At 42.9% G+C, this 25629-nt stretch overlaps 1 long non-coding RNA gene across 4 annotated transcripts in view; it reads right to left on the reverse strand.

Annotated features, from left to right (window-relative positions):
* Window positions 1-24613: 24613 nt before the first annotated feature.
* The window catches only part of LOC123590115, a 33330-nt gene continuing 32314 nt past the window's right edge, over window positions 24614-25629 (reverse strand). For all 4 annotated transcript variants that reach the window (XR_006708611.1, XR_006708610.1, XR_006708609.1 and 1 more), the window contains 2 exons: window positions 24957-25154; window positions 24614-24661 (listed from right to left, as the gene is read on the reverse strand). This is a non-coding gene — a long non-coding RNA (uncharacterized LOC123590115). The remainder of the gene's footprint in view (window positions 24662-24956; window positions 25155-25629) is intronic.

Consider the following 25629-nt stretch of genomic DNA (forward strand, 5'->3'; position numbering starts at 1 on the left):
ACTAAGGCCTTATATGTGAAATATTGACAGACAGATGTCCATCTAAGTTCATATCATTTCTTTTTCAAGGAATAGAAAATAACCCCTTAGCATGATGGATCACACTGACAACACCAAAAACAAAATAGTCACTAAGAAACAGGCTTTAGTAAAGTGAGCCCTCCTCTCCAAGAACAACAAGGAAAGAAAGAAGGAGGGAGAGAGAAAGAATGACAGAGAACAAATAGGACATAAAAATAAAATAGTTTCATAAAAATATGATCACTATGTAGCTCAGACACTGAAGTCTAGATGGTATGCCAATTGAACTTAGAAACGAGTCAACATAGACTCAGTGCTGCCTAGGATAAAAGGTATTTTAGAACACCATCTCATTTCCAGGCAAATGACCATCTAAGTTTTCCTTTTGATAATTTCAAGAAATAAAGTAAGGACTTGCAATCCATTTACAAAAATAATATAGACACATTGAAAGTCAGTGTTGAAATGTGTCTTCAAGCTAATGATAACAATACAGTGGTTTCTGCTCTAATGTGTTACGTGTTTCCTTACGAAACTATGCTGTGCAAAATGGTGTACTGAAGTAACTGAGCTCCTGAAGAAATCAGGCTGGAGCAGGCCACTCCAAACTATGCGATTTTGTAACCAGAGCAGAATAAAAACAAAAATTGGTACTTGGAACAATAGCCCCTGGAGCCCAGTTGGGCAGCTCTGGGGGAGTCTAGAAAATGCCACATGGAGCAAGAAAGCCAGTGCTGGGAACATTTCCATTAGAACAGAGCTGGCTGGGCAGCCACAGAGCAGGTGGGGGGGGGGGGGGTTGTGGGCCGCCAAAAGGGGTATGCAAGGCACTTCTACCTCCCCCAAAGTGATAGCCACACGGGTGGGTCTTCACTTCTCTGGGAAGGGTGCCCCGGAGACCAGCCATGTTTATCTTCCTAAAAATACAGTTTATAGGTTCCTAATGCTGGTGTGGCAATCAAGCTGTTTTGTTTTTCCTCTTCTGGTGAAGGTTATCATTCTGTTGCTGCTATAGCAGTACCCCTTGCCCAGACAAAGATCATGAACCAACGCAATTTCCTGGTCCTGCTATTTCCTATTGTTCAGTTGCACGGAAGTCAATTTGCATGGTAGCTTATCCAATGTGACCAAAATGGTGTTAAGAAATCTTACGCGGGGCGCCTGGGTGGCTCAGTCGGTTAAGCGTCCGACTTCAGCTCAGGTCATGATCTTGTGGTAGTCCGTGGGTTCGAGCCCGCATCAGGCTCTGTGCTGACAGCTCGGAGCCTGGAGCCTGCTTTGGATTCTGTGTCTCCCTCTGTCTCTACCCCTACCCTGCTTGCACTCTGTCTCTCTCTCTCCCTCTCTCTCTCTCTCTCCCCAAAATAAATAAACTTAAAAAAAATAAAAAATAGTTTAAAAAGCATGGAGGGCAGGGCGCCTGGGTGGCTCAGTCGGTTGAGCGTCCGGCTTCGGCTCAGGTCATGATCTTTCAGTCTGTGAGTTCGAGCCCCACGTCTGGGCTCTATGCTGACAGGTCAGAGCCTGGAGCCTGCTTCGGATTTGTGTCCTCCTCTCACTCTGCTCCTCCCCCACTCACACTCTCTGTCTCTCTCCGTCTCTCTCTCTCAAAAATAAACATTAAAAAAAAAAAAAAGAAAGAAACAAATTTTATGCATTTCCGGGCTCCTGAGTGGCTCAGCTGGTTAAACGCCTGACTCTTGATTTCGGCTCAGGACATGAGCCCACATTTCCATGAGTTTGAGCCCCACATCAGGCTCTGTGCTCACAGTGCAGAACCTGCTTGGGATTCTCTCTCTCTCTCTCTCTCTCTCTCTGTCTCTCTCTCCCTCTCCTTCTGCCTCTCTGTCTTTGTCTCTCCCTCAAAATAAATAAATAAACTTAACTAAAAAAAGAAATTGTATTCAGTTTTAGAAAAATTACAAAGCAATTACTAAGAAATATGTTGCTTTTGACCATCTGAAAGAGCCTGGGGATGAGTTTGAATTCAAGTGTTGGGGATCCTTTGGAGGACTGAGACATAGGCACAGCAGCGAGGTAGATAGTGGCAAAATGATAATAGTAAGGCTTTCTGCTTAGACAATGTCTAACATATTCTGGCATGTTCTGAACGCTTTTTGTGGATTAAGCCACCTAATCCACAGTTTCTACTACCTCACTTCTACAGATGAGGAAACCAAGGCACAGAAACGTTAAAATACCTGCCTACCATCACATAAGTGGTAAATTGGGATTTGAACCCAGGCCTTCCCCTCTGGAACCTGCACAGCCTTTCCAAAGGCTGCCCTTGCTTCTGCTATGGCTACCTCTGGAGCTGGGGCTTCTGCCTGAGGGCTTGGGGCAAACCCTGAATCAGGCAGGCTGAACTCTCCCAGGCGTGGGCACGAATCAAGCAGGAGCAGCTGTGAGGAAGTTTTTGTTACCTGAAGTATGAAGGAAGGAGGAGCACGCTGGACAAACACCGAAGCTTCCCAGCCCCCTACACTCAAGCGCTGTCACTCCGGCCACTTCTTGCCCCTTACAGACGCCAGCCCCAAAACTCCTGTGTTTTTCCTGCTTTCATACCAGCCTTGGCTCCTGAGAGGAAGAGAGTATAGCCTTATTATTATTATTATTATTTTATTTTTATTTTTTTAGTAGATCCTGGAAAAACAGTCTGACAGTTTTTCTAAAACATGAAGGATCTTTCTGAGGTTCTTTGGGAATCCTGAAATCTATCATAGGCATTGTCCCAATGTCCTTCTCTCCTGGAGAGGTGGGACAGGGGCGGGGCATGAAATGAATAAATAAACTGGAATAGGAAGAGGGACCGTTGAACAGAGAGACCAGCAGTGCTGAGGACCATCAGCCCTGGGACTGGAGCCAACGGGGGTGGGGAGGGCCTCCCTCCCCCAGTGAAAGAGGAACGTGCAGGTTAACATCAGGGCCTCAGCTCCAGTGACGTGCCGAGAAGCCTGATGGAGAAAAGTGCCCTGGGACGCTTTGGACTTAATATCCGTGGGTCTCTGTTTGCCCTTTTTACCCTCAGCCTGTTTCCAGCTGTTTCCAACTTCAAAAGGATTAAAGGATTGTGGCTTACTTCAGGAGTTGGAGAGTAGGAGGGTATTTATGGCTGATCCCAAGGCTTAGGAGCCAGAGGAGGAAGGAAACCTTGATCCCAAGAAACAGGTGGGTACAGTGGAAATCAAAGCCATAGGACAGACCCAAGAATTCTTGGGGAAAAAAGAATTAATTGACCCAAGGCAAAGAAACAGCCCAGGGAATAGCCATCTGGAAGCTGAGCCCCTACAAGCAACCCCATTCCCATCCCTGGGAAGTCCCTTCTCCTAGAACCACTCACTAGGTACTAGGAGTGAGAGATCCCTGTCCCCATCATGTGGGAAGTGGGGGAAGACTAAAGGAGCCCCTAGAGCCTTTGCTCAGAGCTGGAGGGCACTTTCCTGAAGAAATATTAGGGTGTAGAAACACAGGTAATGTAACAAAGTAGGAACATGGAGGTTGCCAATTTCAGCTCAATACAGTTAAATGATGAGGCAAATGAAAAAGACAAAGGATGTAACAGGAAAGACTGGGACTCAGATTTATTGGAGGTGATTCTTGAGTCACCAGGGATGATGTTTGGCTGTGACCCAGGGTTGGTGCCCAGAAAGTCTGAGCTTCTGGTGGTGAGGCCTAGGAATCTGCATTTTAGCAAACACTGTAAAACTTTAATATTCTTCTGCATGTCAATATTGGAGAACTACTGGTTGAGGTTTTATTATCTAGAAATTCAGGCACCTGGATGGTAAATGAGAACAAGGATCCAATTGTTTTCCAGAACTATGAAGTCTGAGCCTCCATGAACAGGCCATAGTGTTGTAATTGAAAAAAAAAAACACCTCATATGCAATGTCCCTAACACACATAATCATTACTTTACTGAAGGATGATTAGGCATAAATGTGAATCTGTTTACCATGTTACTTTAAAACATTTCAACTCAGGAGTGCCTGGGTGGCTCAGTCAGTGAAGCATCTAACTATTGATTTCAGCGCAGGTCATGATCTCACCATTCATGGGACAGAGCCTCATGTCAGGCTTCGTGTTGAGCATGGAGCCTGCTTGGGATCCTCTCTCTCCTTCTCTGACCCTCTCCCACTTGTGCTCTCTTTCTCTAAAAATAAAAAATAAAAAAATAAAAATTTAAAACCATTTCAGCCCAGCATTTCTGCAGTCAGTGGGAGACAGGCATGAGCTGGAAGGGTGTCACACAGCGGAAGAACACCAACTCCTACTAGAATGGGATCTGGGTGGTTAGGTGGGCTCTTTCCTACAGTTGAGGTACCAGAGAAATGAGAAGTCATAACTAATCTCTTCCTTTCCTGGATAGAAGGCAGCACCGGTCACAATCTTGACTTTCCTGTTCCATGTGAATGTCCTCTTAACGTCCCTGCTCCCTGATTCCTTCCCAGAGGCTCAGCACACCCGTCACTGAACTTCCCAGGGCCCTGATTTTTCCTTTCCGTGGCTTGTCTGGACTGGGAAAGGTAGTGGGGCAGCCATCACGGGCAGTACATGAGAGAAGATATGGCCAGGAACTAGCAAATGTTCTTATGCACCGTGGCCAAGGGGAGCAAAATTAAATTCCAACATTGCCTGTGGTAACTTTGAAAGGCTGAGGTAATGTAGCTTGGAAGTGAAGCAGGTTTCTGGGGACAGACGTGACAACACTCAATCCAGCCCAGTTCAATTTCTTTGCGCTGAGGTAATTGGCAAGGCCTGGGAACTTCCTGGGACATTAGACTCCACCCCTGCCCATAAAGACCGTGTTTTTCAGAGAAGTCTGTAGGCCGTAGGGGAGCATCCTCCAATCTCTCAAAATCTTTATACTTAAGAAGAGCCATGCCCCCTAAACGCCTGGTGGATAAGTTTGGAGAAAAAAATAATCTAAGTCCTTGTTACTTCTCCACCCAGTTGTCAAGGAGCATAGGAGACCAGGAGGGCATATGCTTTCAAAAGGCACACCTGTTTCTCTGTAGGTGGCCTTTGTTTTAGTGGGACTAAGTGGACGTGAAGATGTCATTTGAAGCAGGTCCTTTGCAGGGGTTTACGCACAGCCTGAAAAACTCCCAGAGACATCACATGAGTATGCTTAGCTCCTGTCGAGTGATACTCTATTGCTCTACAGGGGAAAAGAAAGGCCTTCAAGTACCCGTGGTTTCTAGCCAAGTACGAGCAATTTGGCAAGTTTACCGGGGCAGGCTGCTAGATAATTCTTCTGAAAGTTGTCCTGGAATGGTGACAGCTTTGACTCTAATGGCCTTATCCAAGAAATCCCCAGAAGTCCCACACCATTGTGAACTCCACATTCCTCTTTTTGGAGCAGATAAATGATCCTGTCAAGAATAGACCCCATGGCTGCAAGGAGAAGAGAACAAAATTTTTAGTAGAAATTCAGTCATCACTTCACTCCTCTGCAAGAATGAAGGGGGGAAAAGGTGTTAGTGGCAAATAACCAAATATAATAGCTTCAGCTAGGTGAAACTCTTTATACATCTTGGAATTTTTGAAGCTAAGCTGTCTATGCCAAGATACACTTGGGCAATACAACCTGAGAAAACAAAGTTTTAAATAAAGCGTTCTGACATCTTTTTCTAATGACACATGCAATTTTGTAATATACCAAGCTTACGTCTTTCCTTCCAGCTTGGGAGAGTGCAACACCATATGTGTCTGGCCCCAAACCAGGAAGAAAGTTGGGCTTGGCCTCACCCTTAGATTCCCTGTAGCAGCTGATCCAGGAGGGCTAGATGCAGAGAGCTAATACATCACCCTCTTAAGCTGAGAGGTTTGAGGGACCGGTTCCCATTCCCTTGGTCTCTAAATTAGATACGACTTAGGCTGGAAATGGGCAATGCTGTTGCAAAGTCATTCTGGACTCGAATGAAGGTGGGATGAGTGATCCTTCATGCTTCAGACGTTACTCAGGAAACCCAAAGTTACCTTTCGGTAGGGCGATCACAGCAAGATCTCCATTTTCTAGCTATGAGAGCCAAACTCAAAAGTTAATATGATTTTCTACAGTTTAAACATTCTAATTAAATACCTGAATTTCTTTTTTGGCAAAAAGAAAGCAGAACATTTATTTCAGTCATAGAAATAACCATATCTTTGGCTCGTATTAAAGACTGTTGGTCTCCCAAGCTCTGTTTGAAATTCACAACATGGGAATTTACAGAATTTTCATAAAAGCAATCGAAATTACAGCGTCTCCATGAACTCCCAGGGTGTACTTCTATTAACAAAAGATGTTTTGCTTTACTCACACCTGCTCAGTTCTCCGTGGGGGCTCAAGCGATACACATTCCAATCAAGCAGCGTCAATAAAATCAAATAAAAATTAAGTTCCAAGGACTGGAATGGAGATATGCGATATTACCACACAAAGTGCATTTGAAAAGAAGCTGAGCTATTGGAACTGGCTTTTTAAGTAGAAAATTGTTACAGAAAAATAGATTTTTCAACCATAAATCTTACAATTTTGACTGCGTTAAATTCTCTGACAACTTTAACACACCTTTCCTCTGTTTCTGCATGTGTGTGTATATGCGGGGGGGGGGGGGGCAGGGAAGGACACAGGGGCAGGGGAGGCTGGGAAGAGGTCAGAGAAAAGGATAAAAGAGCTAACAAAATAGGAATTTTGTATTCCTCTTTGCATGTGACTGGACAGAATTGGGGAACTTTGACAAAGCCTGCCTAAATTAATGTGTTTATACTCATTAGATTAAGGTCTTACGAAAAGGAAACTCATGTTCTCTTTACACTAAGTCCATAACACCCCACTTCTCTTAAGAGGCCTTCTGTGTACTGGAAAATAAGGTAGGAACTTAATTCCCTCTAATTGCCAGCACGCTCATGTTTTTACACAGTATCAATATCCCTAAGGTGACGGCGGTGGTGTTCCGAGAGCCACAAAGCTCTCATGAAAGAACCCTCCATGTGCAGAGTATGACAGGAATAGTCACCCTCCCCTAACACCCTCCCCCCATGGACCACTAGAATTACAAGTAAAAGGCACTGTCCCTTGCCTGTAAAGAGATTACTCCTCTGGGGGAACAGAAACATGACAAATACACAACAGGAAAATGTTAGTTGTTGCGCGGGGAGTGTTTTGTCCTTTACAATTTTCTGGCTGCTTTTGAAAGATGGAGGCCCCTTCGAGGGGGCCCTTTGCAGAGCGAAGTGGTGGGTGTGGGGGTGGAGGAGCAGGAAAGAGCTGTGTTGGATGGTGGGGAGATGAGGGGAATAGAGGGGACTCCTAGAAGCAGGAAAGGCTGGCTCCAATCTTTGAAGGGGAAGGAAGGAGAGCAGACTGAGGTCCCCTGTGGCTGAAGAGAAGAGCTGGGAGGGGAACAGAGATGTGCAATGGGAACTTCAGTGATTTTTCATTCATCAGCGAATTCACTTGTTCCAACATCTTTCCCGAGCACTTGCTGTGGGCCAGGCTTTGTGCTACATTGGTGGAGATGAAGCAGACCCAACCCTTGGGAAGCTTCAGTGAAGTATCTCACTTTTCACTGATCCCTTATGGAGCGAACTTTTTCCCTGAGGGAGGTAGGGAAGTGCTCTGAGACGTCACCAAGACTGGCTCAGCACAAGACCATGGGAAGCTGCTAGCGAGGACTGCCACACCGGCCTTACTCATATTTTTGGGGGGTGGAGGAAGGGTGTCCAAAAAGGAAAAAGCCAATGTGTTCCCTCTTACTTGTCATAACCGCCTTGGGAACCAAGAATTGTAAGCATCTAAGTGTAGGAGGAACACTCACAGCTATTCAAGAACGTGGAGGGAAGGGATAATTTGCCTTGGATTGGGTTATAGTCACGTCGCGATGTGTTAAGGTGGTTAGCTTGTTCTTTCACCTTGGTCTGGAGCAGACTTTGGAGTTTAAACCTCCACAGCAGCTGTTCTCAATGGAGGTGCCCCGACAGCCTGGTATGTTGGAATGAGTTGTGAGAGGTGCAATAATTTCTTACTACTAATAAAGTTCCAAAAGTATGCAAAGGAAGCCACAAGAATTTTTTAAGTGAATATTATGAAAACTTGCATACTTAAAAACAGCCCCACCCCACCAAAACTCTCAATCTTCTCCATTGCTGTGACACATGTGACAGTTTATGTTTGTTTTTACAGGCATGACCTATGCGTATGCCCCACTTGGTAGCTGGACTCTACTCCTTTCTTTCCCATTCAAGAAGGAAATACAAGGGAAGGAGAGAGATATTATTATAGGCATTATTGTTTCTTTTTTAAAAAACATATTCTGAGAGAGAGAGAGAGAGAGAGAGAGAGAGCATGGGTGAGGAGGGGCAGAGAGAGAGAGAGACAGAGAGAATCCCAAGCAGGCTCTGCACTGTCAGCACAGAGCCGACCTTGGGGCTTGATCCCAGGAACCATGAGATCATGACCTGAGCAGAGATCAAGAGGTGAAAGTTTAACCAACTGAGCCACCCAGGTGCCCCCCAGGCATTATTATTTCTTAAGGCTAATTCTGGGCTCAGTGGAAAGAGTACTGTGACTGATCGATGTTGTCAGCTGTGGATCTGGGAAAAGGGTGCAGCAGGACATTGGCAGGGAATTGCCATTTCTGAGTGAGAATATTTCTCTGAACCCCATGGTGTTGCAATTGATTAATTTGCCTTATGCTGTGGTCACCTATGCTGTCATCATATGTACGGTTAAATCTTACATAGTTTTGATTCACTCATATCATCCAGCTCAGCCAGGTCTTACGCTACTGGGGACTCAAGATGCTGTTAGAATTCAGTTGACCTTATACACCATTTAGCTGAGTGCCCCTAACCTGTGTTATTAAACAGCTTCACAAAGGTGACACACATGCACCTGTGTCCGTATAACACTCAATATAAAGTACACAGAATATTTTTCTCTTCAATTGTATTGATAAAATAAAATAAATTGTGACCAATACTAAAGATTGTATTCAACCAGAAATTCAGGGAACACATTATCAACTCTTTTTCAGAACCAATGCTTTTTCAGAACCATCAAGCCTTCATGTCTGCTTTATTGACTTGGTAAACATGGTCCAAAGGACAAAATGGAAGCTGGGGGAGCATCTCATGGTCCTCATGCTAAAGATCATTTGGATGGAGGAGACTGGGGCCAAATTATATAAACTCAAGGCAGCCACTAGAAGTTGCTCTAAAAATAAATAAGTAAACAAACAAACAAATAAACAGTCTGCTCAGAGTATTTTGTTGATAGTGACGTCTTTGTGAAAAGACCAGGTAAAGAAAAAAAAAAAAATCCAGTAATTGAAGGTTCTGGTAAGCCAGGGACAGATAATTCTAGGTTTTTCTATATCTAGCTGCCCAAACATGGGTAAGAGGTTAGAACTCTGAACCATCAAATATTTGGCATAATGTCCTTAGCTTGCAGATACTCAGCCTGCCTTAATTCACTCCCTTGCATTTCTGGCTCCTTAATGTTTCATTCTTCTAGCATTTGAAAACAGTCAGTCACTGCTTTGAATAAGGCAGCACCACCTGTCCAGCAAACTCACACCCACCTTGTAGAATCACATAAAGCAAGCAAATCAATAAAAATAATTACTATTACAAGATGTTTGAATGAAATTTTTTTTTTGAGAGGTAACATAATGTAGGGGTTGGAAGCATGAAATCTGGAGCCAGATTATCTAGGTTCAAATTCCAACTCCAACATTTACAAACCGTGACCTTGGGCAAGCATTGAACCTCTGTGCTTCACCATTCTCATCTGTAAAGGCAGACAGGTTCAGAAAAGACCACATATGCTGGGAGGTGGACAGGGTGTCTGGAAAGTAATTACAAGGCCTGGCTGGAACACCATGTCACCTGATAGAAAGTCATTAAAATCATCTTTATGTTGCCCTTTTCTAATCAATCAATTACAATTATTTTCTCTCTGAATATTGGGTTGACTCCCGTACATGCAAAGCTCTACTATGTATTGCTGTTCTCTAATTACACATGAGTGAGGTCTGGTGCTCACCATGTGCACACCTAGAGAAAATCAATTCTCAAGCACACGTGGCCTTTCTAGCTACATGATGCACATTTAGCTTTTCAGTGATGACCAAATTCTAAAGTCTTCACGTCAGCCCGTTCTTTCAAGTGGCTCAAAACTAATTTCTCACAGGATAAGAGGAGATGTGGATCTGGGGTCTGTTGCTGAAGGCAGAGTGACCCTGGGGGCCAGGCACTCTGCCATGAGAGCACCTACCAGGGAGAGGGTGAAGCCCGGCTCAGAGCAGCCGTGAAGCCCTGTGAGAAAGGGACAAAAGAAAAATGGATCGAAGGAAAGAAGCCAGGGGTCAGCCTGATGGAAACAGTATGGGACCACAGGTCAAAGGAGCAGGAAACAGGTCTAGGGCCGTGACCTGGGACAATCAGGACCAGCTGGGGAGGGGAAGTGGCCAGCAAGATGGACTGAGGCAGAACCTTTAGGATGCAGTCCGGGAGCACGTAGGAGATGCCGGGTGCCTGGGGAATCGGTGCCAACCCGTGATGTGGGAATGGGCCTGCTAGCTTAAAAGTTTGCAAATGACTTGAAGGTCCTCTGAGGTGCAGTATTTACACCATGAATAGTCTAAAATTCCATTTCTTCAGAAACCTCACAGACCTTTTGAAGTTTGAGACTGAAGTGAGCAGGCCCAGGAGTTAAACTCTGACACCTTACCTTCTCCAGGCCTCATGCCTCAGTTGAGGATGCCTCTGGGGCAAAACTCTTTTAAAGTGAAATTATGTTCGGAGCACCTGGGTGGCTCATTTGGTTAAGCGTCCAACTCGGTTTCGGCTCAGGTCACGATATCACGGTTTGCGGGTTCGAGCCCCGCGTCAGGCTCTGCACTGACAGCTTGGAGCCTGCTTGGGGTTCTCTCCTTCTCTCTGCCCCTCCACCCCTCTCAACATAAATAAATAAACTTAAAAAAAATAAATGAAATGAAATTATGTTCAGGAGATACATGAGCAACATTGGTGGGCATCACAGAGCTGAATGACCAAAGTTGAGTTTATATCCAAGGATGCAGTTGTACAAAGCTGAAGTTGCACAGGCCAACCTCATGCCAACCCAGGGCCTTTATTCCTTTCCTTCCCCCTTTCCCCTTCTTGTGGCCAGCGCCATCCTGCCTTCCAAACCACTCACCGTATGAATAATAATACCAACAGCTGCACTTATGTATGTATGGAATTGTAGCTTGTGCTGGCTCCTTTACACATAATAGATGATTTAATCCTTGCAGCAATCCCAAGGGTAAATGTTATTGTTGTCCCCATCTTATGGATGAGGAAACTGAGACTCATGAAGATTAAGCAACATGCACAAGGTCACTTAACAGGCAATTGGCAGTTATGGGAATTAAATCCAAGTCTGTTTTTTTTTTTTTAAGTTTATTTATATATTTTGAGAGAGAGAGAGAGAAAATGAGGTGAGGGTAGAGAGAGAAAGAGAGAGAGAATCCCAAGCAGGCTCCACACTGTCAGTGCAGAGCCCGCTATCGGGCTCTATCTCATGAACTGTGAGATCATGACCTGAGCCAAAATCAAGGGCCGGCTGCTTAACCAACTGAGCCACCCAGGCACTCCTGCAAGTCTGACACCAAAGCCCAAGCTTTTTACCACTCTTCTCAGGTTCCAATAAGAATGGATTACAGCTAAGGGCACCTGGGTGATTCAGTCAATTGACTGTCCAACTTTGGCTCAGTTCATGATTTCATGGTTTGTGAATTTGAGCCCCATGTTGGGGAGCCTGCTTTGAATCCTCTGTCCCCCTTTCTGTGCCTCTCCTCTGCTTGTGCTCTCTCTGTCTCTCAAAAATAAATAAACATTAAAAAAAAAAGGAATGGATTACAGCTACTGATGGATTCATTACACCCAGTGAAATTAAGTTTCAGGCAAGATGCTACTACTCTCAGGATTCACATGTGAAGATGTTTTATCTTCAACTGTAGAACAAAAGTTTGTGTCCCAAGTTAAAAGGAGGGAGGCGGCAGGAAGGAGGGGCTGGGTGATAGAATGGATGGAACTGTAGAAGGCCAGTTGGGTCGATTATCTTTTTAGCATTGACTGGAGTAGGTGATCTGAAAAGATCCGTAGGCTCTGACCCACTTCTTCCAGAGATCCGGGCAGAGGACCAGCTCAGGGCTGCCCGGGCCCACTGCCAAAACTATTTTCAGAACTTGCACATATTTGGCCAACTTTCTTATCAACTTACCCTGTGGCCTGGAACCCCATGAGACCTAAGACAGATGCGTACTTGGACGCTTTTCCTCCTGCTGTCCATCCTCTGTCCTCCCTCTGAACCCTTCCCCTTCCTCCGGCCTTTTCCTCAACTGGCCCATGTGACGCTGCTGCTAACAATAACAGCAAACACTTCCATTACATTTACTATCCAAACACTCAACACATCTCAACTCCTTCGATTCTATTTTCCTAAGCGTTGTAGAATTTTTCTTTTCTTTAATAATCCTCTCTTTGCTGTCATCCCAAAGTGCATTCTTAGGTTCCTTATGTCATTTCTTACTTCTGATGACAATGTTTTTGACAACAAAGCATGTCACTAGAATGAGTCCTTTGTCAACAGAGGAACGGTGTTAACCTCTCTCCCAAATTCTTCTGTCACCCCTGCTTTGCCCCTCCGCCCTCCCACTCACCTCTCAGGCACCCTGCTTTTACATGTGTCACATTTTCCAGGCCTTTCCAGGTGCTTGTCTGTGAATTAGCTTCTATTTTCTCCCACTACCTGTTTTTCCTCTCAACCACGTATTTGCAGTATTGGGACCGTCCTTCAAAATTAGCTCCAAATGTGGCTCCTCCTATTTATTTATCTTTAAGGGATAAGGTCAGCAGCCCTGAAACCTGATGCTGGCCAAAACATGGTCTCCTCTCCCCACTCTCTGGCTCTGCTGTTGTCTAACATGTAAATTGGGAACGACCATAAAGCAGTCACAGTTGTACCCCACACCCTGCAACATTTCACACGGAGGAAGGTCCACGGGCCACATTGAGGCTGCTCCCTGTCTTCTCCACTTCTCTTCCACACCTTTGAGAGAAAAGAAAAGCACCCAACAGACTTCCACGGACCTTGCAGGGCCAAGGGATGAAACAAAGAAAATACCTTTACCGCACACCGTAAGTCACTGTGAGATACGTGCCATCATTTTCCTGGTTTTGATAAGTAGGAGGTGCGCTGAAATTAGGGGTCATAAATCTGGGCGCTGAGAGGAGATGACTTAGATTTAATAGAACAAACTGCTACATGAAATCTGTCTTATTAAAGTTAATTAAAGGAAGTGGAAATGGTCATCTATTACCAGAATCTAGCTCTCTGAGGAAGAGCTTGTGAATACAAATTTACAAATGAATGTACAGATTTGGTTGTAGGTACACTACAATATGTGTGTAGATATACAGCGTGTGTCTGTATTTATATACAAGGTCTTCTGATTCAAAACAATGAGACCCCAAAACATTTTTTTGACTTGTTAATTTATTCTAAGAATATTATAAAGGTATAGAATCAAACAACACATCATTGTGCGGTCAATGTATACTATTATTGTAAAGACTCAAAATGCTTTGGAAAAGGTAAAGTGGCTTTTGCGTATAGTCTGTCATGAGTTTTGTATTTACATCAAGCTCTTCATTTTTTATCTTCAGGACTCACCAACTGAATGGATCCCGGCTTTCACTGCTTACTCCCACGGCTTTCAGAGAGATGGGGCCAAGACGTGGGTAGGACTCCTCCTAATAGTTTCTGCTCTTATAGAGGGCTAAGCTCCTGGGGTGCAGGAGCTCAAAAAAACAATTAAAGGTGAAGAGAGAAGGAAGAAAGGAGCTTCTTTACCCGAGTTGCCTAAACCAAAAACGTAGCCTTTGAGCCATACCGAAAAGTTTGCATATCAAATCACTATATATTCTAGCTTAGAATGTTAGCAAAAGGGTTAACATGGATCTTAATTGCTATAAGCTACATGAGAAAGCGTTTGTTTATTTGTTCATAAAATCAGGAGCGAAGGCGATGTCTTGAATGGAATGAGGGCACCATCTGTGGATGTGGTAGACGATAGCCATTTGTACCGCTAGTTGTATTTTTACATTATGGAGGTAACAGCACAAACTGAGACGACCGGCTTGAAAAGCATTTTGCCAATGTGCCTTAGAGTCATAACGCTTTTATCCTGTCCTTTGACACAGAGAGTATTAGTCTTTTGAGAACTTATCCTAAGAGAATGGAAAACCAAATGCACGATTTCCATTGCATCTTTACTTTTGAAAGCAAAATCTTGGCCATATCCATTGCATCTTTATACTTTCGAAAGCAAAATCTTGGCCATAAACTGGAATGTTCAGGAATAAGGAAATGATTAAGTAAATGAGGTACAACCACCGTGTGAAAGACGGTGCAACCATTTAAGATATAGGCTGTGTAGTCACACCCAAAATAAAGCTTTGAAGGTATGGGTTCCTTACTAAGCTACTGTCCCCCATCTGGGAACCCACTTTGCTCCGTGGTGCTGGGAGACGGAACTTTACAAACTCATTTCTGCTATGCCTGCTGGCTCCCTATTGGATCCCAATAGGGGGCCCTGGAGGGAGCATGAAGGCAAGAGTGGGGAGAAGGGCAGGAGGCTTCCCTAGTGCTTCCTGTCTCATCAGTTACCCCGCCAGTGGCCCTGCACTCTGGACAGTGGCAGTTGATTTCACCAGTAGTTGGCTCTAGTTTCTGTTTGCCCACGCCCCATCACCCGTCCTTTCAGAACTATGAGCGGAGCCCTGGTGGGGTGCCCTCCCTGAGGTTTGTGTCCCAATTCTGCTGCCCCTCCCCCAAGCTTCTAGGTTCTGATTACCTTGACCCCTTCTCTTTGTTCCTCCAGCCCTAGGGGTAGTAGCTGCTTCCTGCACTGACCATGTCTGTTTTATTTCAGAGTCTCCTTTATGTGTCTTCAGTGCTCCAATATCTGTTTACCTAGTTTCTTATATTAATCCTTTGGGCTAAGTCATTAGTGTTGTTTCGACTTTCCTGACCAGTTAGAAAAGTCAGGAAATATAGTTGTATGTATACTGAATGAAACCATATGAAATTATGTAAAAACAAACATATAGGGAACATTATTGGAAATTTACCAAAATCCTAACGGTGGTTGTATTAGAGAGTTAGTCTTAGGAGTGATTTTTTTTTTCTCCCTTCATCCCTGTTTTCTGGATTTCTTGGTAATGTAGTTACATTACTTTCATAGTAAAAGTATACATTTATATGTAAGAGAGGATTTGATTGCCAGTGAAAGAAAACGTAGCCTGAAGAGAGCTTGGCCTATAAAACCAGATGAATTATAATCTGAGTAATGGAAAGTGATTGCAAATGTGACCCCGATTCCACTGGGGTATCTTTTGAAAAAGAGGAGCAGTACGGGAAGACTAGAGTGAAGTCAGTGATATCACAGCTGTCTGAGAAGGGACAATGGTATATAATTCCTAAATAACAAAACGAGAAGGTTGATGTGACTCTCTAGCAAATTCTACAGCAGCCTACTACACAGAGGACTCAACACTGGGAGGAAGCCTGGATTTACAAAGATCAGATGATGCCAAATTCACTTCATTCCCTTCTTTATTGATCCTGTATTTATTTAGCTATTCATTCATTTGTAAGCATTTATTACATACCTACTATGTTCTAGGAACTGTCTTGGCAATGAAGAGAAAAAGATTACCTGCTAGAGAGGCAGACAGGTATGTGACATTTAGATGCTGTTGACATATAGCCTAGGAAACAAATCAGTCTAATTTAAGCTTTTAATTTTGTCCAATAATATGCAAAACAGACATCTGTACTTCGTACCTGAGCCTCACGCAGCCCTTTCCCCCACCCCCACTTCTGCAGGGGAGATTAGGTTACAGGGACTGGGGATGACTAGGGAGAGTGGTTGGGATACGGCAGAGATTGGCATGGGTGGGAGTAAGAGAAGGTTCAGGGGTGGGGTAGGGTTAGGCACCATCTGGCAGGCAAAACACATAAAACCAGGCGGCATATGTTTTTCACACTTGCTCATCACAGCAGGGGCCATCAATCATTCTAAATAAGATGTCTGCTCGTTCTCTTGATTTCACATGAATCTTGAATGGTCCCCATATCAGATTCTCTTAATTCTCCCTTAAAGTTGCAGTGGTCAAATGCATTTACTCTCCAATAATTAACAGATTTTGCTGTTTAGTAATGGGACTCACTCCACTTTCAATAAGGACATTCTTGCCTTTTTGGTTTTCTTTCTGATTTGGTTGTCTTCGTTGATTTAGTGTACATAGGACATCAGAGTAGGGGGATATTTTGTCCATACTATGATCCTCTATTCTCATCTCTAGACTAAAAAATTACTAGCTTTTTTTTTTGTACTCTCTGTTGTATGCATACATCTTAGCTAATACTCTAAAACTCCATTATAATGATGGTTGAGAGGGAAAGGCTAAAACTTCTCAGAAGGTAACCCATATACAGAATTTCATCTCTCTTTATTATTTTTCTCTCCAATGATAAATAAATCATACCCATAAAAATTACAAGCCATATGGAAATGAACGAAGTGGATGGTGAAGGTTTCCCACCATTAGCAGTAGAGGGTGTGGGAGAGGGAATAAGGGAGAAGGTTTGGCTGAGCATGACACTTGGTAATTCATAGTGATTTTACTTTTTTGCAATGGCTAAATTGATAGAGGACTACATCAAAACACTCTTCTCTAAGGCAGGCAAGATTCCCAAGCAAATCTTGGTAATAAAATGTGGTAGACTCCAGTGGAAGATCAAGAAGAAAGCGGTGAGCATCAGGGCAGAGTGACAAAGGAGAGTGGGGTGGGTGTAAAGCTGAAGGTTGAGGCTAAATCATGGCTCCATGTTACCAGCCTTAGCATTAAACAACAAAACAACAACTAATTCACTTATACCCACACTGTATTTCAAAACATATAATGTGACCTATTAAAACGTGTGCAGTACAAGAAGAGAATGTAAAAATGAGTAAGTTGTGAACATGGGGAAAAAGGATTAGGGTAGGTAGGAAAAATAAGATTAACCCATGAGTAACGTTGATCCAAAATCAATATGTATTCAAGTAATATACATAAATATTTATAGGTGTTCCTGTGCATTTGCCAAAAAATAGACTACAAGTCCAGTTCCAAGTTTCAGGCACACATTTACAAAAACAGAGAACTCAGATCACATTGTCAATTACTTAATTACTTAATTAATTTTCTTAATTATTTAATTAGTTAAATACACAAACCAATCGCCCAAGTAAAGCACAACTCCTCCCGGGATTGCTACTTGAGGGAATTTTTTTCCCCATGGGTCTTCAAAAAGAAGGCCCTGAGTAATATGTGATAAGTCTCCCACTGCCTTTGAAAGTGAAAAAGGCAATGAGTGTTGTGAAGATGTTTCTTCTATCAGCTGTCAAGAGGGCTGCATCCACCCTTCTGGTCCCACAACCACGTTCACACCAAGACTGTCACCCCTTGAGCTGCTACCAATGCCAGTCAGTGACTGAGCACAGCAGAGAGGGGAGTTACTGTGATAGCCAGGGATCCTGCTTCCATGGAGTTTCCATTCTAGTGGCAAAAGGCAGTCTATAAACAAGAGGACAAACATGTAACTGAAGTGGTTTTCATATGGTAATTAATACTCTGAAGGAAACAAAACAGAGCGAGGTGATGAAGAAGAATGAGGGAAGACTACTTTAGATCAAGTAGTCAGGGGTGGCCTCATTTATTAAGCACGTAGCTAAATGTTGGAGGCCCGTGTGATGGAGTCATGGGAGACAAGGGGTTGGGTGTTCAAGGACTGAACGGGTTCGTGTGTGCCTACTGGAGAGAGCTCAGAACAGTTGGAAGGGCTCACATCAGCACTGTAGGCAGGGGTGAGGCAGGGGTTTCTGGGAAGGAGCTCAGATTTTATGCTAAGTGTGACAGGTAAATTAAAGGACTATTTCTAATTTTAGGGGCCTTACAGACCTCCTAAAACATATCCATAGGATATAAAATCAAATTTTAAATGGAAATGCCTATGTGTTAGGCAATTTTCCATAAATATCATCCCTCTTTTTAACAAATAAAGTTTACTACTTTTGAAAACATGCTACATCTTTACTGTAAATAAAAGTGTTAAATATACAGAAAAATACGAAGAAGGTAAAATCATCTTAAATTGCACCACTTTAGAAGTGACTATTGATAATATTGGATAAACATCCTCATGTTATTATTTAACATCCCTCAAGTTAATTTCATATTAATATAAATACATGTACGTGTATACTTGTATATATACTACATACATTTATCGCTAGACATTTTGTCACTCCTCAACGTGTTTTGGACATATAAGATATTTAATTGATTCTAAAACGCCTTATTTTTATTAATTCTTTTAAATGTTTATTTATTTTTGAGAGACAGAGTGCAAGTGGGAGAAGGGTAGAGAGAGAGGGAGAAATAGAACCTGAAGCAGGCTCCAGGTTCTGAGCTGTCAGCACACAGCCCAACAAGGGGCTCGAATTCACAAACTGTGAGATGATGACCTGAGCCAAAGTCAGACACTTAACCAACTGAGCCACCCAGGCACCCCTCTTAAACACTTTTTTTAAAAAACAATTTGCACCCCTGGAATGGGGCTGCATCTGAACAAATCGTGATGCCTGGCCAGGCAGCCGTTGTAGACACATTCACAAAACCGTCAAAACATTCGGAATGGGTGTTAATGGATTAGGAGAAAATTCATGAGCAAGAGGTGAGTTTTCTTTTAACTGTTGGGAGCAACATCATTGAGGGAGGAGTGTGGGAGTTTTGTTGGAAGTAAATATGAAGTGGTTTATCAATATTCCTCAAGCACAAGTCCAAAATTGGCCAATTCTACGTAACTGCAAAGCCAACTGAGGACCCCAATGCCTTTCTCTCTTTCGTGCATTCTTAAGAAACTCAGCATCCAGACACTCTTGATGGCTTCAAAACATAGATGGACATTGACACGTCTGAGTTAATAAGCATTCAGAAGAGTTGGACTCTAAATATGAAGATGTTCCAGAAACATATTAATTTATCATGCTTATATATTTTTTTCAAGAACGCATTAAGAGTAATGTATAAAAATATGCCAAAGTGTAAAGGAGCTAATAAGTATAAAGTAAAAATTCTAGATAACAGGAGAGCACTGTCTTTTAATTGACAGCACTTATTTTTCTTAGTATCATAAAATAATGATGCATTTTGAAAATGATGGTATCTCAGATTTGATGAAATACAGTAGACTCTCCTTCTTCCATTTTAAGGTTGTTTCCTATTCCGCTGGGTGTTATATTCCATAATTGATGGGACCAGCCCTCTATTAATGGACATTTGGGTCACTCCAATTTTTCACCGTGATAAACAATGCTGCAGCAAATATTCTCGTGCATACATCTTTCACACTTGCATGATTTTCTCTTTAGGGCAATAAACCAAAATTTTGATAAGTGTCAAGTAGCAGGGATATTAAAATGATACACCCTGACTGGTTGTGCCTGAGGTGCCAGGGGAGAGCAGACCCAGAACCTGAAGAGTCAGCGAGCTGTGGCAGGTGGCGGTTATCGCTTGTGAAAACCCAGGATGTGGACCAGGGCTTGCCCTGCCTGGAAGCCAGTCCGCTTCTTTTTGGAGCAGACTAGAGGGGGAAACTGCGGGCAGGAAAAAACTGCCTGGCCATTCATTCATTGCTACTCTGTGCCAGCTATTGTGACAAATGCTAAGTGACGAGACAGAAATGGTCCCTGCCCTGTGAGAGATGACTATACCGTGTAAGCCATGCTAAGAACTTTGAATTTGATCCTCCAAAGTATTTTGTTTGCTTGTTTGTTTTTAATCCCCAAATCCTTAAAAGACTTGAGGAAGAGAAATGTCACAATCAGATTGATTTAGTTTCTCTGAATCAAAATGCTTGACATTTGATATAGTTGAACAGGTGGCAGGAACGGGAGCCCACCATTGGGACCCATCTGTCTGAAGGCAGGGAATCTTCCTGGAGCTTTTGAACCAACTGTACTATATGGGGAAATGTTGCTGAGAACTTCAGAAAACAGAGGTGGGAGGTGAGGAGCTCCTTCTCTTTCACAATCCATCACGTTTGAGTGCAGCTGATCTGGATTTGGAAAGCTCGAAAAAGAAGCCTTCCAGATGGCACGCAGGACTGAGCCGCCATGGCATTCCTTATATGTACTCCTTGGTTAACTTGGCCCTACCACCTCTTGTCCCTGACTCTGTCTACACTGTTCTTCTTACTTGGGCAACGCTTCTTCCTCTTGGTCTGGCTAACTCAGGCTGATCTTGAAGTCTCAGGTATAACGCCATTTACTCCAAGAAACCACCTCCTAGGCTAGGCCAGGGGCTGGTACTATGTCTCCCTTGGCACAGTATGACCTCTATCACTGTTTACATAGCACACTTTAGAAAACTTGCCTCGAGGGCTGCCACCTCTGTAGTTGGACAGGTCATGCCTTGCAGTGGGGCACCCTTTATACTGTACTCTATGTGACAAATGTCCCCTGAAGTTGTCCAGTGCATACTCTGTGTGGCTGTACGTGTCTACCCTGATTGCTTATTTTACTATAAGTCTTCCCCATTAGATTGTCAACTCCGGAAAGTCCTGGACCACGTCTTCTTGCTCGTGATTTTATTCCCTGCCCGCCCCCCCCAGCTAGTAACTATTAGTACTTAAGGTTTTCTTTTTTTTCTTTTTTCTTTCTTTATTTATTTTGAGGGGGGAGAGAAGAGGGGAAGAGAGAAAGAGGAAGAGAGAGAAACCCAAGCAGGCTCCACACTGTCAGCGCACATCTTGATGCAGGGCTTGATCCCATGAACCGTGAGATCATGGCCTGAGCCGAAATCAAGAGTCACATGCTTAACCAACTGAGCCACTCAGGAGCCCCTATTTATTTATTTATTTGAGAGAGAGAGAGAGAAAGAGAGAGAGAATCTTAAGCAGGCTCCACGCTCAGCACAAAGCCAGATATAGTTCAATCCCATGACCGTGGGATCATGACCTGAGCCAAAACCAAGAGTCTGACGCTCAACTGACTGAGCCACCCACGTGCCCCAGTACTTAATGTTTTCTAATTAAAATAACAAATCTATCCTTGTTAATGCATACAACCTTCCCATTTGGATTTATCATACCTAATCTTTTCCAAGGCATTGTGTTTGTAATTAGACCTAAATTGGTAAGATCCTCACCGGTGTCTTTCCATTTTTGTTTTATATCCTGCTTGCATTAACATGATCAGAATGTTCCTTCTCTATTACTTAATAACTTTTATCAAAATACTCACTGGAAGGGCAAGCCTCACAATTGCACAAACATGAGCTAAGACCAGTTTTAAGGACTCAGCAATCCACTGAGAGAGGATGAAAGGAGAAACTTCTCCCATAAAGGAGCTGACAGCCAGTCTAATGGAAAAAGTTCCACCCAACAACATAGGCTTCCCCCTCAGTGGCCCCCTGCCCTCCCCACCTACAAGAGAGTCTGGCAAATGAAATCTTTCTTTGGGCACGTTGCTGGTGATAAGCAAGAATAGACACTGAACAGGCAACCAGCGCTCATGACACAAACTCTAAAAGAAGTTTCTGTCAAATGCTGAAATTAAGGCAATTAAACACTTTCTACTCATCCAGCTCAGAATACCTACCTATAAAATAAAAGCTATTCTGAGGGCTGGGTATCTATTGTGCTGGCCACTAGGGTTGAATAAAAGCAAATCATGCCTACACCTATTTTCCCAGAGGTCCGGCATATACATAATTTTGGAGAAAATTTCCATCTTGGTGAACACAACTATCTTGGAAACAGTGACCCCAAAGGAGAAACTCCCCACTTCCCTCATTGCTTCAGGAAGGACCCAGTTCCAGCTTTAGCAGTTATTCCCCAGAGATCCTTAAAGACAAATGATATATGGGAACAGAAAAGATAATGTGCCCCGTTAAAAGGACAAGGTAAGAATTCAGAAAAATCGTGTCCTGCTTCCTCCTGTAAGTCAAGCAAGCTACTTTCATAGTTAAAGCAAACTCCACTGTCACTCTCTTCCCCACTAAAAAAGTCCTGTACATAGAACATCCAGGAAGAAAAGGAGAAGATGTGTTAAAAGAAACTTCCAAACATTGGTTTGGAGAAAGTGGCAAGATGCTCAATGGGTTAAATGGCACCTGGAAATATGGAACTATGATTTGCTGACTGAAAATGGATTTGTTGGCTAACAGCTAGAGGAGGAGGAGTACAGAAACACAACAAATTCTTGGAGGGTTTCTTTCATGACTGGTCACTTTCCTGGCTATATAAAATAAACAGAATCAAACCCTTTGTAGTCAACCCATGTCTTCAAGAACTCAATAAATGAATAATGAAAAGTGTCTATACATTTGAAAGGTAAGAGGAATAATATGCAACTAAGAAACACACAATGAAAATGATCTGAAATGATAAATCTTTGGCAGAAAACATGCTAAAGAAGTGTGTCAATATGTCATTATTTGCAGTATAATTGAGGAATGTTTTCTTCCATCTGAAATTAAATTTTGCAATTTAAAACGATCTGATGAAAAGGCCATTTATTCAATAAGAAAGCTATTTCTTTACAACATTAATCATCTTAAACTCATGGTCTCTCCAGGGGGATAACCCCACTTTGCTTTTCCATTGATATTATCTTTTAACAGGAAATAAATGACTATGCTAGAGTTGTATCCTCACTGATACTGTTAGATGGAACTTAGGAATATGACAGACTTTATGACTTCCCTATGGGCGTCATAATCACCAAACAATGGCATTTTCTTTGAGTGCGATGAAAACTACATTAATGAAAATAATCAGGCTGCCGTGTACCTCAGTGCTGATGGAATTCAAGGAAAAAGACTCATTTGTGAGTTGCTTACATAATTGGAAGATTCTGACTGATATTCACTACCATAATGATGACAGACTTAATTTCCAGAATTTCACATAACAGTTGTAACATGTTGAGAAAAATGAATAATCCTTACTCTTTTAGACACCCAGATATGCATTAAGTATTTTTAATAATACTCTGAAATCTAACACTATTTGAAGTTATCGATTGAGTCTTTGCTCTGGCAAAAACTGTCATCAGAGGAATTCTTTATGCATCTTTGTGCATAGTGAAATACACATTTGCTACATATTTCAGTATTTTCCCTTTCCTCCCACGGCAGAAATGGCACACAGATGGCACCAGGACCTTGTCCTTCCATGGCAGACATCACTAATCCATCTCGCACACATGTTTGCTGAGCCGAGACCAGCTTTCTCAGGATGCCACTTCTGTGAACTGCCCAGTTCATGCTCGGATGAAACCCATTTATGATTCCTATCCCAGAAAGGAGCTCTACATACCTGGTTTAAAAAACTAGCTAATTTCCATATATGCAACTGTATATGAAATCCTTTTTCATTACTATCAAAAATAGGTTTCTCCATAAGCTATTGTGAAATCAGATGTGATGTAGACATAACTAAAACACCATCAATCTTTTAGGTTCACACATGTAGAAGATAAAAGATGATTAAAGCAACGGTCAGTCTACTAATTTATAAAAGTCTGGGTGATACTTTTTATAAATATATTTTTATATGCCGGGGCAAACCTGTAAGTACAATAAGTTATTGATCGGTAAAATATTATTATCTGGGAGATTGATTACACTTCAACACTGCCCTTTTGCCACAGTGGTAGCTACCACAGCATCCAACACCTCCAAAGATTGCCTGGGAAGTTTTGTTTATGTTCACATAAAACGTGAAATGATTTTGTTAATAAGGTAAGTCGAGTCAGCAAAAACATAGCTTCCGGTGCCATGCTTTGTAACGCCTTGTCCTCAAGTCCATTCTCAAGCAGTCTTCCCCTGAAAGGGTAAGGTCCAGCTCTTAACATCCATCAGCCACAGTTGCTGTGATCGTTATTTCTTTCCATCAAAATAGTTGAATCGAAAGACCAAGGTTACTGAAAGCTTACTCAGGCGGCAGGGAAATAAACCCAAATATGACAGGAAGATTTCTCAGCTGCTTCTTCCATCCTTCACCTGGGGGCCATTTGCTTCTCGTGATGTGAAAGAAGCTGGCAGGCAGGAGCCCTGCACAGCTGCCTGCTCCACCCGGCCTGCCAGGGGCAACCTGCCGTCTACCGTCCCACTGTGTCTTTTTCTCCTCACGATCTCTTCTCTCTTGAATCCCAGGAAGCAACGACATGGACAAGGGAGACATGTGTTAGCTTCAGAAAAGGACTTGTGTACAACGGAAAGGCAAAAATGTATCATATCTATTGTGCGTGCTGGATGTAAGCCGACTCTTTAAGGTGAAAACAAAACACAAGACACCTGGGTAGCTCAGTCGGTTAAGCTTCCGACTCTTGATCTCGGCTCGGGTCTTGATCTCACGGTTCTTGAGTTGGAGCCTTTCATGGGGCTCTGCGCTGACAGTGTGGAGCCTGCTTGGGAGTCTCTCTCTCTCTCCTTCTCTCTCTGCCCCTCTCTTGTTCGCTCTCTCTGTCTCTCAAAATAAATAAGTGAACTAAAGAAAAAACATTTAATTTAAAAAAAGGTGAGAAAAAAACACAAAGCTTCTTTCCAATTGCAGTCAAGTTGGGAGCTAATTCAAGTCGCTGAATTCTCTGCCTTTTCTACTACAGGAGCATAAAATCAACTCAGGGCAGAGGACCCTCCCTGCCCGCTGTCCCAGGTGTGCCACAAAACCAGCTGTCAGGCCAAGCTGATGGGATTGCTAAGGGGGAAGGGGCACGAAATGGGGGTCAGCCCACCCACTCGCACTGGTGGGGGATTTAGCAGGATGTGGCATGCTTTCATACCTGTGAGATGGAGTGACGATGCTCTCACTGCTGGCCTCAAAGCACTAAGAGAGAGAAGAGGGAAAAGAAATGACCTAATGGATGTGTAAGTGCTGTGTCATTCTGAAGAGTCCTCAAGGAGCTTCAGCAGCATTGATATTTTTTATTATTGTCATCCTCATCATCTTGTGTTTGGTAGACGTCAGAAAAGGCAGTTCTCTGGATTCAAACAATATGAAAGAGACTTAGATAAGGTGCAATATTGTCAAATTCACCTTTTAGTTAATTTCCAACTATCGCCTACCCCTGGTTTTCAATGTTGGCTCAGCATTCAGAATCAATTGTAGGCTTGGGTGTGTTAAAAACATACATTAAAACAACAACAACAACAACAACAACAACAAAAATGATGTCATGCGCGAGCTTTATCCCAGGACTGGATGGGACCCAGTTGTTTTCTATTTTTAAAAATTCCCCCAGTAATTCTGATGCCTAGCCAAATGTGACAACCACATGCACATGCACATGGTGATCCAGGGCGATTGTAGCCCCTCACATTCCCCTGAGGCCCCAAATTTCTTCCAAGCACAAGTCTGGATAGGATGGGCAGTGATGCCATAAGATTCCATTGGCAGAGAATTTTCTTCTTCTTTTTTTTATTTTTATTTTTTTTAATGTATTTATTTTTGAGAGA

Source organism: Leopardus geoffroyi, chromosome B4, assembly GCF_018350155.1.
Source record: "Leopardus geoffroyi isolate Oge1 chromosome B4, O.geoffroyi_Oge1_pat1.0, whole genome shotgun sequence".
Lineage (NCBI taxonomy): Eukaryota > Metazoa > Chordata > Mammalia > Carnivora > Felidae > Leopardus > Leopardus geoffroyi.